General features: G+C 46.7%; 1 non-coding gene across 1 annotated transcript; it reads left to right on the top strand.

The window, feature by feature from the left end:
• Positions 1 to 9,165: 9,165 nt before the first annotated feature.
• On the top strand, positions 9,166 to 9,238 carry TRNAG-GCC (transfer RNA glycine (anticodon GCC)). Its single transcript has one exon. It is a non-coding gene; the product is annotated as a tRNA-Gly (tRNA).
• Positions 9,239 to 12,353: the final 3,115 nt, after the last annotated feature.

Raw genomic sequence — 12,353 nt, 5'->3', positions numbered from 1 at the left:
TCCGGACCATGGGCTCCATCCAAAAGCTTCCCCTTAGTCCCACGGATTTCCTTTTCCAGCTTATTGACTGCTTTCAGTATCTTTGAGTTTCCTTTGCATAACAAATGGAAAAGCTGTGCCTTAGTTAATTCTTCCATAGTTCTAGGCAGTCACAGACTATAAACAGAAAGTCTCGTGAGGTCTCGCGGGAGCACGAGCGATCCCAAATTATCAGTTTGTCGATCTCCGTATCAAGTCAAATTCCCCCACTGAACTTTCACCAACAAATCTTCAAAGCTCTCTCTTTGTTTGGTTAGTGGGTATAATTAGCTGGGAGTCTCTCACTCGACGAAAGAGGGAATTCGCTTGTGAATTGGTTGAGGGGGGGGAGGGAAGAGCTTGTGGGAGAAGAAAGAGAAAAGCCAGAAAGCTTTCAATCCTTACTGTTGTGGGCTTCAGCTTCTCTCAACGCTGCTGTCAATCTGGTAAAAGATGGTCTGGGAAGAGTGTAAGGTCAGCTGGTCGTTTCAAGCTTGTAAAGTTGTTTGCGACAAGGATGCCATCGTGACCTTGAGCACAGGCCGCTATTAATCCGGGGAGTTCGGTCCCCCTACCTCCCCACGGATCTGTAGGACCCTTAGGATGCCGTTCCCGGTTCCTGGGGCGACCGGCGAGCAGATTTGCGTATCTGCTCAGGTCAGCCAGGTGCAGAAGCTCCTGACCCTCGGCATGGCTTAAGAGCTGAACAGAAGTCCAGCTTTTTTATGGCGCCATCTTCAGTCGACTCGATTTTAGTAAAGCTTTTGACAAGGTTCCCAATGATGTTCTGATGGATAAGTTGAAGGACTGCAATCTGGATTTTCAGATAGTTAGGTGGATAGGGAATTGGTTAGAGAACCGCACTCAAAGAGTTGTTGTCAATGGTGTTTCATCAGACTGGAGAGAGGTGAGTAGCGGGGTACCTCAGGGCTCGGTGCTCGGCCCGGTAATTTTTAACATATTTCTTAATGATCTAGATGAGGGGCTGGAGGGACTACTCATCAAGTTTGCAGATGACACCAAATTGGGAGGACTGGCAAATACTCCGGAAGATAGAGACAGAGTTCAACGAGATCTGAACACAATGGAAAAATGGGCAAATGAGAACAAGATGCAATTTAATAAAGATAAGTGTAAAGTTCTGCATCTGGGTCAGTTGGTAGCGGTGGAGCACAGAACTCTTTGGGGGACATAGGCAGGGAGACAGTTGTGGGAATCACTCAGCGTACTGAACCAAAGTGGAGCCATTTTTGAGAGCTGAGTGACCAAAGAAGGATGTGCAGAGTATGGAAAATTACTGCAACATTGACAGGAACAGAGCTATGTGTCCTAAAGTCCAGAAGACTGGAAAACTACTCCATATAGGAAGGGGAAATGCCTGTATGCTGAATGTATGTATAGGATTATGTATGGTAATATATAACTTTGTAGTAGAGATAAGCATACGCACAGAGTACAGGGGGATTAAGACTGTAACAATAAAGACGGGGTAGGAGAGAGGGAGAGGAGAAAGAGAGCGCGCGCTCAATTCCCAGACAGGGAACCACAGCTCGGACTCCCCTCAGCTCCTACCTAGATGAAAAGGCACACCGACTTTGAATCTTCTTTCAGGGGTTATCAGCTGTCGCCTGGCTCCGACAAGTGGTGCCCCGTGTGAGGCTCTTCGCGACACGTGTTTGGATATTTCTACGCTCACCTCGCCCGGCAAGGGTTTCAGGCGCCACGCATCTTTGGATCCCGGTGAGACGTTCCCAGGTGTTTGCCTTCCGCTGCTTAGTGCTTTTTTCTCTCCACTATGGGCAGCTCCCTTTCCAGTCCGCAGAAGCGCTTTTTGAAAGACCTTCAGTATATTCTTAAACAGAACAGGCTGGAGGTCCCTGAGGAAGATTTGACGTCCCTCATTTTGGCAATAGCCACGTATTGTCCTTGGTTTCCCGAAGACGGCACACGGGAAATAGGGCCCTGGGACAAGGTTGGGACCACTCTCCATGGAAATCTGCATGTTTCTCTGCCGGTTTTGAACGCGTGGTGCAAGGTTCGTGTGGCCTATGGCACTTTAACGCCGCCTAACATCAGCCTGACCACGCTTGCGCCTCAGAGCTTGCCTGTTCCTGCTCTCGCTCTCCCGGCACCAGCCCTTCCACAGCTTGCCGCACCTTCGCTACCGCCAGCTGCTCCGCCTGCCTCCCAGGCTCCGCTGCCGCCTGCACCCCCTCCTGCCCAAGGCCAGCCGCCGCCATCCCGGAAATCAGCTATCTTGGCAGCGACCTCTTGGTCTGCGGAGCCCACTGCTTTTCCAATTTTTGTTCCGGCTTTTGGTCCCCCTACTCATGCGCCTTTCGAGTTCCAGCTCATGAAGGAACTGAAGACGGCTGTGTCCACGTATGGCATTTGTTCTCCCTATGCTCAAGGATTAATGGACAATGTTTTTTCTCTTTGCCTCATTCCCAAAGACCTTAAGTTGCTGGCGCGCACTCTCCTCCCTCCCTCAGCTCTGGTCATTTTTGACAATGAATGGGAGCATGAGTGCCGCGAGCGGGCTCCTGCGCTCGTCCAGCAATATAATGCCCAGTTGCCCCCTGGAAGTGCTCGGGTGGATGAGGCCACCATGCTAGACGGCTTGTTGGGGCGAAGCACCCAAGCAGCAATAACAATGCAGGTTGACTTGCACCACCCGATTCAAGAGGCCTCCGTGGCCTCTTCGCGAGCCGCCTTTCTTCGCACCCCCGACCCTACCGGGAAACTGCAGAAATGGGGAGCGGTCTGCCAGGGTCCAGCGGAACCTTACGCTGAATTTATACATCATCTTATGACCACCGTTCAGCGACAAGTCACAAGCCCTGAAGCTCAGGAGGTGGTAGTCCGCCAGCTGGTTTTTCAGAATGCCAACGATGATTGTCAGGCAGCCCTCCGTCCCATTGCCGACCTACCAGGAACTGATATTCATGCTATGCTGCAGGCCTGTCAATCACAGGCCGCATACTCCTGCGGAGCGACATTTTCGTGCAGAGGAACCTCTGGCTCGACCACTGGTGGCCTACCGAAGCTTCCCCGACCCGGAGTGGAAAGGATCTGTCCCGCTGAAACCAGGAAAATGAGCTTTTGTATTTTTCTGTTCTGTTACAGGCTTCTTTTAGTTGATTGCAATCTCTTTGTACGTTATGCTCACTATATGTTTGAGCAACACGGTAATGATTTTATCTTGTTGTATGAATCTCCTTTTATCGGGGGAGAAAGGCAGGGTTTGTCCCTGGCTTATTGGCCTCGCCACAGTTGCTGATGGGATCCCTTAATAAGATGGGAAACAAACCGACTGTATTTTGGCCCCCTGAACAAGCTTGAAATTATATAGAAACAGGTTTTCGAATTAGATGGATGCGTGTGACCATGTATACTAAAGGATTGGGTTTTTGTTGTGGGGTAAATAATGTATATATAACAAACATATGAGAGGATACAATGCATCACAAAAACGCTTTGAAAATTTAAAACTCTTACCCAGAAACAAGATTTGGAAATTTAGGATCTTGATAAGAAAAACAAGGAATTCCAGGGTGAATTTTTTAAAGTAAAAACACATTTGCAAAATGTACTGGATTTCCAAAGCCACACAGATAATAATTGAAAAGAAAATACAGTAGACCCAGTAACCCAGCTTCACCTCTTGTCTTTAAAGAAGAGGAAATATTCTCAGTTCCCCCATCACAGAGTCAGGAAGGAAATCTTGCCTCTGAACCTGTACAGAGTTCCAAAATCCAAGTTCAAAATAATGGTTCAACATGTGTGCTTCCATTTTTACTTTTAAATTTTCAAGTTTTAAATTTGGATGCAATTGGTAGAGCCTCCAGCTATAGTTGCAGTCACACTGAAACAGCCACTATTTTGCAATCTTAAAACAGACTCTCTTTGTCTAACTGCCTTCCTAGGCACTAAGCCCCATGACTCACACCTTGCTCTCCCCCATCCCAGCAACTAATCCACATAACAAAGGACTGAAAGTATTCCTTCTTCCCAAATCAGGAAGGGAAGAAGTTTTGTTTCTCTAAAGACTGACCCCTACCTCAGAGAGAATCTAAGGGGGTAGAGTACAGTAAAATAGTTCTGTTCTAAAATATGTTTTGTTTTAGTTTTTATTTTAAGACAATTTTGGCTGCTTTTAGTATTTGAAATATTTTCTCTTTGAGAAAAAGCATTCCCTCCATAGCTTTTCCCTCTGACATTTTTACTTCCTATTTCAAATTTTAATTGGCAATTAACACTTTGTTCTTTTTTCATAAGACCATTTTGTTTAAAAATCTGTTCTTGCAATTTTGTTTTTGTTTTGAATATGTTTAGAAAGCTTCATCCAGATCTTTCATTTGGGTACTCAGGCTTCCACAAAGCCTGACTCCTATGAAAAGGCACTCTGTGTATGTACAGAGGAACAGTCTTTCCTCCTTAAAAACACAATTCTTTTGACACACTATTGTATAATAGGACTCACATGTAGATTGGAAAGGACTGTCAATGCCACTGGACTGATTATTCGAGAATTGCAAGGGAAAATTGAAGAATCATATCAAATGATGGTGCGGCACCCCTTTGCCTTGGACTTCTTGCTTGCACGCCAGGGTGGATATTGCGAAATTGTAGGTCAGACAGCATGTAAAGTGACTTTTCATAATAATAGAGATAACGAGGACAAGTGGTGGGACTGGATCATTGGGTGGCTGCCTTCAATAACCTGGCTGTGACAAGCGGTGGTGGGAATACTATGTGTGATTTGTGTATTAATAACAGGATGTTGTTGCTTACAATGTATTCCGTCTTTGATGACACAGTGCGCTGATTGGTTTCATGCAAATAAATCGGCCAAAGCTGTTTCTAGACAACATTTCACGGCGCCTGTATATCAGGCGGTTCCCACTAGAGATATGATTGGCTGTCAATTAAAAGAAAAGTGGGTATGTGGGAATCACTCAGCATACTGAACCAAAGTGGAGCCATTTTTGAGAGCTGAGTGACCAAAGAAGGATGTGCAGAGTATGGAAAATTACTGCAACGTTGACAGGAACAGAGCTATGTGTCCTAAAGTCCAGAAGACTGGAAAACTACTCCATATAGGAAGGGGAAATGCCTGTATGCTGAATGTATGTATAGGATTATGTATGGTAATATATAACTTTGTAGTAGAGATAAGCATACGCACAGAGTACAGGGGGATTAAGACTGTAACAATAAAGACGGGGTAGGAGAGAGGGAGAGGAGAAAGAGAGCGCGCGCTCAATTCCCAGACAGGGAACCTCTGCTCGGACTCCCCTCAGCTCCTACCTAGATGAAAAGGCTTTGAATCTTTGAATCTTCTTTCAGGGGTTATCAGCTGTCGGCTGGCTCCGACAGACAGTCCCTCAGGTACACTGGGCCCTGACCGCGTATGGCTTTGAAGGTAATTACCAGAACCTTTAGTCTGATCCAGAATTCAACTGGCAACCATTGCAATTGATGTAGTATGGGCCGGATGTGGGATCTCCATGGTGTCGCTGTGAGGATCCTGGCCACTGCATTTTGGACCAGGTGTATTTTCCGGGTGAAGGCTAAGTGCAGGTCTCCGTAGAGCACATTACAGAAATCCAGCCTGGAGATGACCGTCGCGTGAATCACTGTGGCTAGGTGTTCTGGGGCAAAGTAGGGTGCTGAGTGGAGATGGAAGAATGCCAGCTGTGCTACCTTCATGATCTGGGCTTCCATTGTGAGGGAAGCATCCAGGATCACACCCAGGTTCCTGGGATCACACCCAGGTTCTTAGCTCCTTTGGTACCTTGATGAGCTTTGGAAATATCCAGTAGAAAAATGCCAAGTAAGAGAAGCCTCATATGAAGCCTGTAAGCATTTTGGAATACATTTATTTTGAGGCAATGGGCAACCAGCTCCTTGGCAGGAGATTTTATTTATTTAGATTTCTTTATTTAGATGGCAGTGATCAGGGAATGTCTGGATCCATGAGAGCTTGTGTCCTTTCCTGGGCCCATTCCACACTCACTGTATAATGTGCTTTAGAAATAGATTTTCCTAGGCCCATTCTGCACACGTTGGATGGTGCACTTTCAATGCACTTTAGAAGTAGATTTTCCTGGGCCATTCTGCCCATGTTGGATAGTGCACTTTCAATGCACTTTAGAAGTAGATTTTCCTGCTCCACACAGGAAAATACAGTTGCAAAAGCACATTGAAAGTGCATTGCCCAATGTGTGCAGATTGGTCCCAGGATTGCCTAGAAAAATCCATCTGTAAATGCACATTGAAAGTGCATTATCCAGTGTGTACAGAATGGGCCTTAGCTGCATGAGCCTTGGGTATTCTTTGTACAGGCTGAGAGCGGAGGGACTTAGAGGCTGTTCTCTCCTATCAGAAGGCAATGCTGGAAGCTCTCCTTTGTGGGAGGGATTCTTGTTACAGGATGGGGTGATCAAGAAGCTCACTCTGGCCCTCACCAAAAAGGAGAGGAAGTTGAGGGAATCAGTTGAGGGCACACTTGACTCGTACGAACAATGGGCAAGAATAATAGTTGCAAGCAAAGCCCAAAGTCATAGCAAACAGCATAGCAGAGCAGCATGTTGATGCAATACGTCTTCCCATGGCAGGAGCTTTAAATAGTGTTCCTAATTTCCAATGCAGAAGACGGGCTCAGAATCCTGTAATTTATTATTAAAATAACTTCAAGAAAGCTTTGCATGTACAGTGCTTTCCTCTTGAAATGTTGCCCTGTTGGCTCTAAGGAAAGCTAGTGTTTCCTAATAAATCATCTACAAAGGCATCCTGTGTTTAGATCCCAGCCCAGATAGTTCTAGAAACAGCTGATGTCAAGCAATGAAGGGATACCTACAGGGAGATGCGGAGGAGAAAGAAATGGGTTATGTTGAACCAGAGGAAGGGGGAGTTCACCACCTCCTTAGGCAGCCTATTCCACTGCTGAACTACTCTGACTGTGAAAAAATTTTTCCTGATATTTAGCCTATATCGTTGTACTTGAAGTTCAAACCCATTACTGCGTGTCCTCAACCAGGGCCAGAGCATTCTCTGAGCATTCTCAGAGCATTCAGACTGGAGAGAGGTGAGTAGCGGGGTACCTCAGAGCTCGGTGCTCGGCCCGGTACTTTTTAACATATTTATTAATGATCTAGATGAGGGGGTGGAGGGACTATTCATCAAGTTTGCAGATGACACCAAATTGGGAGGACTGGCAAATACTCCGGAAGATAGAGACAGAGTTCAACGAGATCTGAACACAATGGAAAAATGGGCAAATGAGAACAAGATGCAATTTAATAAAGATAAGTGTAAAGTTCTGCATCTGGGTCAGAAAAATGAAAAGCATGCCTACTGGATGGGGGATACGCTTCTAGGTAACACTGTGTGTGAACGAGACCTTGGGATACTTGTGGATTGTAAACTAAACATGAGCAGGCAGTGTGATGCAGCGGTAAAAAAGGTGAATGCCATTTGGGCTGTATCAACAGGGGCATCACATCAAAATCACAAGATGTCATAGTCCCATTGTATACGGCGCTGGTCAGACCACACCTGGAGTACTGTGTGCAGTTCTGGAGGCCTTACTTCAAGAAGGACGTAGATAAAATTGAAAGGGTACAGAGCTCCCAGCATTAGGCTCTTCTCCAAGGAGTCCTTCCTTCTCATGAGGTGGCCAAAGTATTTGATCTGGACTTCTAAGGAGCAGTCAGGGCTGATCTTCTCTAGGATTGACCGGTTTGTTTGCCTTGCAGTCCAAGGGACTCTCAAGAGTCTTCTCCAGCACCAGAGTTCAAAAGCCTCAATTCTTGGATGCTCAGTCTTCCTTAGGGTCCAACTTTCACAGCATACATTGCAATTGGGAATACCATAGCCTTGACTAAACGCACTTTTGTTGACAGGGTGATGTCTCTGCTTTTTAGGATGCTGTCTAGATTTGCCATAGCTTTCCTCCCCAGGAGCAAGCATCTTTTAATTTCTTTGCTGCTGTCCCCATCTGCAGTGATCTTGGAGCCCAGGAAATTAAAATCTCGCAAAAGTCTTCTCCAGCACCAGAGTTCAAAAGCCTCAATTCTTTGACGCTCGGCCTTCTGTGATCTGTGGTATGCATGATTTCAAAGTATATGAATAAAATCCTACAGGGGGCATCAGAAGAAATGTATATTTACTACCCAAAGGAGTCTCTCAAAGCGGCTTACAATCGCTTACCCTTCTTCTCCCCACAACAGACACCCCATGAAGTAGGTGGGGCTGAGAGAACTCTGAGAGTACCATGATCAACCTAAGGTCTCCCAGCTGGCTGCATGTGGAAGAATGGGGCATTAAACCTGGTTCTCCAGATTACAGGCCACCACACTTAACCACTACACAAGTTGATTCCTTGGGATAAAAGAGGTAACTGGGCATATAAGTAGTCTTCCATGCACACTGCCATTGCTGGCACACTGCATTGCTGGCACATTTCCGGATGCACATGGCAATACCTTAGTTGCAAGACATGCTCTATCACAATATGAGTTCTGTTGAACTAACATATAAAGGACTGCTTGCCCACAACTTGGGCAGGAGTGATGCAATTAATAGGATTGTTGTGTGTGGAGTACATTGGGAAATGGGATACCATATGTCACAGAAAGAAATCATGCGCTCAGTCAACAGCTTTTTGCACCCTTTCAGTCCAGTCTCTGGCTCCCTGTTTCTTATTTGCCACACAGTTTACAGCTGGCAAAGCTTTAGAAGTCCTCTCCTCATGGCAGAGCTCTCCATTTGTCCTTGGTGTTTGTTGCAGTCTTCTTTCTGAAGCACGTTTGACTGAATGTCTGGAAGCCAAGGCTCAGAGGGTATCTGAGGACAGCTTCCCCTGGCTAACACTGACTTATTTGGCATGACTTCAGTTGTCAACATTACTGCTGGCTGCCAAAAAAAGATGGGGAAGGAGATGAGTTCAATTTCTGAAATGATTGGGGTCTGTTGGACACAAAAATATGTTTCATATGAGTATATAGTAAAGGAAAGACCAATCAAATGAGAGGTAATAATAAATAGTACAGTGCTGTTGAGGATGTAGGGAGCATTTTTTTTGTTATGTTGTGGCTTTGTGAGTGTGGTGGTTTCCTCCCATCCATTTCAGGACTGTTTAGAGGGGACTATGGTTCAGTGGTAGAACATCTGCTTGCCAGGCGGAAGGTCCCAGGTTCAATCCCTGGCATCTCCAGTTAAAAGGACCAGGCAGTAGGTCCAGGAAAGGCCTCCGCCTGAGACCCTGGAGAGGGGTCTAAGTAGATAATACTGTCCTTTACAGACCAATGGAATGGCTCAGTACAAGCCTGCTTCATTTATGTTCATTATCAGAGGAGGGTCATCAGTTCCACGGGCAACAATCTGCTTGGCAGGTAGATTTTTTTGCCCCCCCCCCCAAGGAGGAGTATTCCACCAAGTACCATCTGTAGTGGTCAGCTGCTCCCCTGACTCCTAATTGGGGTAGGGTAGGGGGCGGGTTTGTTGCCGCCATTTTCTGGTAGTTTGTATTTTAATTATTGGTTTTAGGGGGTTATAGGGGTTTTAGGGGATTGTATTGTTTTATTCTGTAACCTGTCATGAGCCGGCTTTGCCGAGAGTGGTGAGTAATAAATCCAAATAATAATAATAATAATAATAGAAGGTCCCCAGTTCATTCCCCAGTTAAAAGGACCAGGCAGCAGGTGACATGAATTAAGACTGAGACTGAAGCCTGCTGCCAGTCTGAGTAGACAGTAAGGACTTTAATGAACCTGGGGTCTGATTCAGTATGGCAACTTCATGCACACATTCAACCCCATAGGATAGATTCAGCCCCCATGATACATATAGCACTGATCTATGTGGAAACTTTTACAGAAAAAATGTTCCATGGTGTGTTCACAGAATCGAGTTGGAAGAATATCCTGCGTTGAGCAGGGGGTTGGACTAGATGTTCTGTATGGCCTCTTCCAACTCTATGATTCTATGATTCTATGAAGACACCTCTGGTCTCTCTAGCCCTCTTAGGATCAAACATGCAAAGCAGAATCAAGGAGCTTTCCAGAAAGTGAGGCTACTCTTTCCACAACAGTGTGATCACTTTCAGCAAACAGAAAACTATTGTCATAACGCCCATTCCCCAGGGCATCAATACTTAATACAAGTACCTTCTGTCAACTCATTTTTCTTTATTGATCTTGAAAGGTAGGTGGGGAGGAAAGGCACTATCTCGTCTCATCAGATCTCAGAAACTAAGCAAGGTTGGTACATGGAAGGGAGACCATCAAGGAAGATTGCAGAGGAAGGCAACGGAAAACTACCACTGCTTCTCATTTGCCTTGAAAACCCCTTATTGGGGTCACCATAAGTCTTGGATGGGAGACCACACTGCAGCAAATCTTGAGGCTCCAAGATGTCAAGCGCTGACAAAACTCACAACCAAAACTTCTATAAGAAGAAAGCTTTAATTGGCAGCAGATCAGTTCACTATAACATTCGAAGTCAAGTCTGTTCGATACAAGAACAGTAAGCACTTATCAATACTTTTCTCCTGCCCAAAACTTGAAGGTTCCCAAGGGAGGGGGGAAGCCCCTCACCCAGGTGCCATCCCAGGCTTCCTGCCAAGGTGCTAAAGTTAGCGCGGCCTTGGTCAGGCCAGCGCCTCTGGCTAGCTGATAAGATGTTTACAGGAACCAGGCAACATTGTTTCACAGCGGGGAGAATATGCAGTGTGAAAATGCAAGGATCAAAGAAGGGGGGAATCAAAGGAAAACTACAGGCATGGGTTTTGGTTACATGGGAACATTTCAGCAAAGACACAGCATACAAGATGGAGTCAGACAGGTTCACTGAACAGTAATCATGGCAGAGAGCAGGGACTGATCCTGACATTCCTCCGGCCTAAAAACAACCTCCCTTGACCCAGCATCCTTAGGCCTCGTGCACTGCGGAAACTCTCTGTGAAATGCCCTCAAGAGCCTGGGGGCTCGAATATTACTGGCCTCTACCCACTCCCTGTCCCCCATAGGAAAGTTTTTCTAGTCCACAAGGTACTACAGCTTCCCTTTATGCCAGCGAGAGTCCAGAATTTTGTCAACTTCATAATGTGTGTCCTTGTCCACGAACACGGGAAATGGTGCAGCAGATGGGGGGTGCCAGGAATCCAGGGGTGGAGCATGTTTCAGCAGGCTGGAATGAAAAACGGGATGTACATTCCAGTAAGTCTTAGGCAAGGAAAGTTCCACAGTCACAGCATTGATCAAACGCTTCACCACAAACGGCCCCAGAAACTTCGCCCCCAGCTTGCGCGAAGGCTGCTGACACCAAAGGTTTTTTGTAGATAAATAGGCATTTTGCCTCCTCCAGGCAATCCACAATGGAGGGCCATGCCTGGGAAATCCCACTTGCCCACTTTTGGACGTCAGGGGCATCCTGGGAAGAAATGTCCCAGGTGGGCACTGCGGTCAGATCAGCCCCATAGACAGACTTAAAGGGGGTCACTCCTGTGGAAGCGTGTACCCCGTTGTTGTACGCAAATTCAGCCAGAGGGAGGAGGGAGACCCAGTCGTCCTGTTGACGGTTAATAAAGCAATGCAGATATTGCTCCAGGATCTGGTTCACCCTTTCAGTCTGTCTATTAGTCTCCTGGTTGTAACTCGAAGTAAGAGCTTGCTCCACCCCCAGAAGTTTCAAAAGCTCCCGCCAGAACTTGGCAATGAACTGGGGGCCACGATCTGTGAGCAACCTGCCTGGGATCCCGTGCAAGCGATATACGTGGGTGAAGAACAAAGAAGCCAGCTTCAGGGCAAAGGGGACCTCGGCGCAGCGAACAAAATGGGCTTGCTTCGAGAAAGCATCCACCACCACCCAAATCACGCTTTCCCCTTGACTAAGGGGAAGATCCGTAATAAAGTCCATAGTGACATCCGCCCAGGGCCGAGATGGGGTGGGCAGGGGTTGCAGAAGGCCCTTCTTTTTGCCACCCATGGGCTTAGTGGTAAGACACACAGGGCAGCCTTGCACAGAGTTCAACATCCTTCCGCAAGGAAGGCCACCAGTAATGCCGTCGGACTAGGTGGAGAGTCTTTACAAAACCAAAATGCCCAGCAGGTTTGGAATCGTGGCAGAGCGTCAGCACATCTTTACGAGCGGCGAAAGGGACAAACAAATGATCCTCCTTAAAAAAGAGTCCTTCTTTTTCCACTAGGGAGGGGTGGAGGCATTCGAACTCCTCATCCAGACTGACGTCCTTCTGGACCCAGCCGCCCCCCGGGTACGCCCCCCCCGCCCCTTGCCTTGCTACATGTCATGACCATCAGGCCCAGCTGGGA

Source organism: Paroedura picta, chromosome 11, assembly GCF_049243985.1.
Source record: "Paroedura picta isolate Pp20150507F chromosome 11, Ppicta_v3.0, whole genome shotgun sequence".
NCBI classification, from domain to species: Eukaryota; Metazoa; Chordata; class Lepidosauria; order Squamata; family Gekkonidae; genus Paroedura; species Paroedura picta.
The sequence above is the reverse complement of the archived record's forward strand: the minus strand, read 5'-3'. Positions and strand labels throughout refer to the sequence as shown.